The 4522-nt window shown below is 40.8% G+C and overlaps 1 protein-coding gene across 7 annotated transcripts in view; it reads left to right on the top strand.

Moving 5' to 3' along the window:
• The window catches only part of Pdpk1 (3-phosphoinositide dependent protein kinase 1), an 87304-nt gene that overhangs the window by 34231 nt on the left and 48551 nt on the right, over nucleotides 1–4522 (top strand). The gene's annotated exons all lie outside the window — the stretch shown is intronic.

The raw sequence follows: 4522 nt of genomic DNA, 5'->3' as shown, positions 1-4522 counted from the left end.
GCATGTGGTGCTGGGGGATTGAACCGTGGTCCCTGATGCCTTGCCAAGCTTGTTCTAAGTAGGTGCTTTAGACCACTGAGCCATCTCTCCAGCCCCTAGTTATCTATCTTTGGAGGGCTCTCCAAGTGCCAGAACTCTTGTTAAAATTAGCTGGGCGGGGGCCTGCCCCTTAGCTCAGTTCTTTAAGTGGCTGCTTCAACAAAGCAGTCAGGCTCAGGTTGCTGTGGTTCATCTCCACAACTCAAGCCAGCCAAACCTGCCCTGAAGGCATTCGGAGCAAAAAAAAAAAAAATCCTTCTATCAAAGAGCATAATCACAAATGCCCTGCCTTGTACACCTAAATTACCTTTTAAGAAGGCTATAACAAAGCTCATCATTTCCAATAATGTAAAACAGTCAATCTTTAGATACTTTCTTCTTCTACTTTGGTATTTTCACTAAAAATCACTTACAATTTCCTTTGTACCTTTGCACCTAAAAAAGAAGGAATTACTTATAAAAGAATGTAGCTAGAAGGAAGCCTGCTGGTAAAAACTGAACCACTGATGTATATATCAATACATTCTTAATTCATATTTTCATTCTATTATACTTTTGAAATGTTAATTTCTTTAAAACATGTTAATTTCTGATTGTTGCTGCTATAAATAAATTGTATGTGTGGGGGTGCTGTGCAGTGTGTTTCATCTTATCACCATCATGTACTGGGTAGAATGTCTAGTATACTGTAGTTCACTGAATGAGATTCTCTGAATCCATGTTTGCACTAATTAAATTCTAATTGAAAACAAAACAACAAAAAATTAGCAGTCAGGAAGTTTGAACTGCAGATGGCTTTTCTTGTTAAGTGCTCTTGAGGACAAGTATAGGCATACTTTATTGCTTTATGTCCCTCACAGGGTATTTGGTGGGTCATCTGTCCCAGAATAGCCAGATTGTTGATGTGAGGCCTAGTTCTTCACTGCCCTTATGCTTTCTGTCCATGCAGGTGATACCTTCCTGTGGTACCTTATTTCCTCTGCCATCATGGCTGGGTGTTTGGAAACTCCTTAGTGCTTTTGGATGTCACCTACAGTACCTTGTAGGGCTGAATTCCTCTCTACTGTCAAGAAGCAATGTTGTACTCTGGGCCAACAAACTTAACAAGTTAGGCTGGGGGTATAGTTCATTGGTAGAACACTTGGCCACTGTGCTCCAGGCTCTGAGTTTGATCCCAGAACATAAAACAAAAACAAAAATGAATTTTCACATGACAGCTTTTTTGAGACTTGCTGGACTTGATGGGTCAGGAAGTATGGTGTTGGAGCTAGGCTTTCCAAGTCCTGAGTTGGCCTGTCATATTTTATTTAAAAAGGTATTTCTGAGATTTTTCTCAGGAGTGCATTTGTCAGTTATTAAAGAAATAATCTATTTCCTTGAATCTCTAAATTGGGGTTTCTTTCGCTGTGTGTGCCATGGGTTGATTGCTAGGTCTGTGCGCTCCATCAAGGGCTGGCTTGCTCCTCAGCTGGAAACGAGATTCTCCTCATCTGGTGGAGAAGCAGATGGAGGACAGAATTTGCTACTGTTGTCAGTGTCCCTTTTATTGTCACTTGAACCTGGCTTGGTAGGATTTTAGGCACATTGAGGAATTTGAGTGAGGTCTGGAAATATGCCCACGTAGATTTGGTGTTACACGTTTGGTGGATTAGGGGTGTGTGTGTGGGGGGTGGGTGTACGTATGGGGGCTACTCTTCCCTTTCTGGCCTGAGGAGCAATGATGTCTGCCTCAGGCATGACCTGAACAATTCCCAACATTGCTTTAGTGCCTGGAACTGTGCAAGATAAAACACTGCCTCCTGCTTCCTCCCTCATGTATTTCCTTGCAGGTCAACCTTGTGAAGCTATTTCACAGTTCTGGTTCTGAGGGCTTGTTCATGAGGTGATTCTTGAGGTCCTCTTCTGTGTCTAGGCAACCTCAGCTGCTATACAGAGTCCATTTGTAATGTGTCTTGCTTGTGTTGTGAGGACAATCCTGGCCGATTATAGTTCATGGTGGTTTTGGGCCTAGTAATTACAGCCTTTTCCTCCTTAGCATTGTCCCTGAAGACAGAACATTCTTGCTAATTTCCAAAGAGAAAGTTGTGAAAGTCCTATTTAGATTTGCATTCTATGCTTTGGTGATAGGGATAAATTTTTAAAGTACCAGCTGAATGTCGGAGCTTCGTCCAGCCCCTGGTTCCTCTTGTGAAGTGGGGTATTTCTGAAATTTGTAAGGGAGACTTGACTTTGTTGATCCAGGGGAGCTTTCAAAAAAACAGTAGCTTCCCACAAATAAGCGGTGCTCTTTGGGTGCCCACGCCAGTTAGAGGTGTTGTGTGTCAGCTTTTTGGGCATATGGAATTGCTCTATCTGGAGGCCACTTAACTACTTGGAACCTTGGGCATTAAGTTAAATTTGTATTGATTTTTGTTGTTGCTCTATTAAAAATTGATAGTTCTGCTATTTTAATGACTTTTTCCTTGTGTAATTCCCTTGTCTCTTTTAGAGCTATATTTGTAACATTTTTGCAAAGTTAATATTCTTCCAGTTTTGCATTTTTATATATTTATTTCACTTTTTTGTTAAAAATGATATGAAGTTTAAAGAAAAGTGCCAGAAGAGGAAAGATAATTAATCTATCCTTAATTCAGCTTCACCAATTGTGTAATCATGTTACTATTATATCTGTTTTAAAGAATTGCATAGTATTTTATTAATTGTGTATATCCTGCTTTACCGAATCACTGCTGCTTGTATCTGGACTATACTGAGCTTTTGCTATAATACTAAAAGATGTAGAGGAAATCAACCCCCCCACCCCCACCCCATGCTAGGACCAAAACTAGTGTCTTGTACATGCTAGGCAAGAGTACTAACCCTGGAAAATTTGATATATTTCTCCCCTCCCCCCTCCTCCCTTTTCCTTCTCCTTCTCATCCTCTTCCTCATCTTACTTCTTTTTGGAATACTTTATAAATGTGGATTTAAAATTGTTTACTCATTTTCTTTTTTTTTTTTTTGCTGGCTCAGGCTGCCTTAAGGGCTGGTGTGGTGTGGCATGTGGAGCTGGGGATTGTGGTCCCGTAAGCCTGACTGGGTTTGCCCAGGCAGGCACTTAAACAACTGAGCTAAGCCCCTGTTTACTCATTTTCTTAGGCTTAGTTTCTGATACGCAGTCAGAAGGTAATAACTTTTATCTAAGAGGTTTTGTGTATGGGAATTAATTGCTAGCATTTAGACTTTACTTTGAATTAAACCTATTAAACTGCTACATCTGAAGCTTTCACTGAATCTTTATACACCTCTTAGCACATTAAATGATGAAAACTCACATCTTGCTGTTCATATTTTCTTAAATATTATCAAGTTAGTTGGACATATTTCATTGATACAGTGTGTTTGGTTGGCTCCTTCATAGTGATGATGGTCTTAGCAGACTCATAGGAAAGAGAACCTGTCTGGTCATGGAGCAGGAGCAGAACTTGAGATGATGGCTCCCTGTCTGGGAGGGTATGCTTCTAGTGAGCTGACCTTCCCAGGGCTGGCCTCATGAATGGAGACAGTGCTTACACACTTTCCTGTTCTGCTCAGGTACCACAAGTTCTCACCATCTGCTTCCTCCCTTCTCCACTTCCATGTTTGTCATATTTGGGTCACTGTATGTTCCATCTAGATTTGTTTTTGTTCTTGTTATGCATCTTGCAGTCTCAAGGTGAGTATTTCTCTTAGCTTTTTTCTTCAGTGGCCAGGCTGTCATCCTGTACCTAGTTTTTGGTTGCTGAGTACCTACATATCTTTCTTGTATTTGGGATCTACTACTTTTCCAGAGCTTTGGCTTCTTCATGGTTCTCTTATATACCTTCCATTTACACAGAAAATCCTCCCCTATCTTATAATATGCAGACAGTTGAAGAAATAGCTCTATATCCATGTGCCCTTATTTACTTGAATTAATAAAATACTCATTCAGCCATACTGGACCTCTTACATTATCATATGGAATGACTTTTACTACTTTTTTTGGCGGAACTGGGGATTGAACTCAGGCCCGTGCGCTTGCCAGGGAAGTGCTTATTCCACTGAGCCAGCTCCCCGGCCCCCTACTTTTACTACTTTTAAGTGTTATTGTAGACACATGACTTTTCTGAAGTTAGCTGTTTTGCATGGTTTGGTCAATGATTGCCTTGGTAAAAAATCTCTGCCCTGCCTCCATCCTTTTGAGACAGGTGGAAAGGCTGCTGGTTTTCAGATGCAGTTAAGTGTCTTCCTGGGTTCTTTAGTTGGGAGGAATAATGGAGACCAGCAACTTGGTGCCTCGAGTTCATCTTGTGATTTCTGTCACGGTCTGGTGGTGGGTATGCTAATGTCAACAACTGGAAAGATATGTCTGAGACAGTACTGGAGAAAGGGCTTTTATGGGTATGGGCACACCTTTAATGGATTTAGCCTTAAACACTAAATGATTGTTTCTTACTGCCCATTCCATTCTTTTTTTTTCTTT

This window comes from Octodon degus, unplaced genomic scaffold (genome assembly GCF_000260255.1).
Source record: "Octodon degus isolate 3935 unplaced genomic scaffold, OctDeg1.0 scaffold00021, whole genome shotgun sequence".
NCBI classification, from domain to species: domain Eukaryota; kingdom Metazoa; phylum Chordata; class Mammalia; order Rodentia; family Octodontidae; genus Octodon; species Octodon degus.
This window is presented reverse-complemented; position numbering and strand designations above follow the sequence as displayed.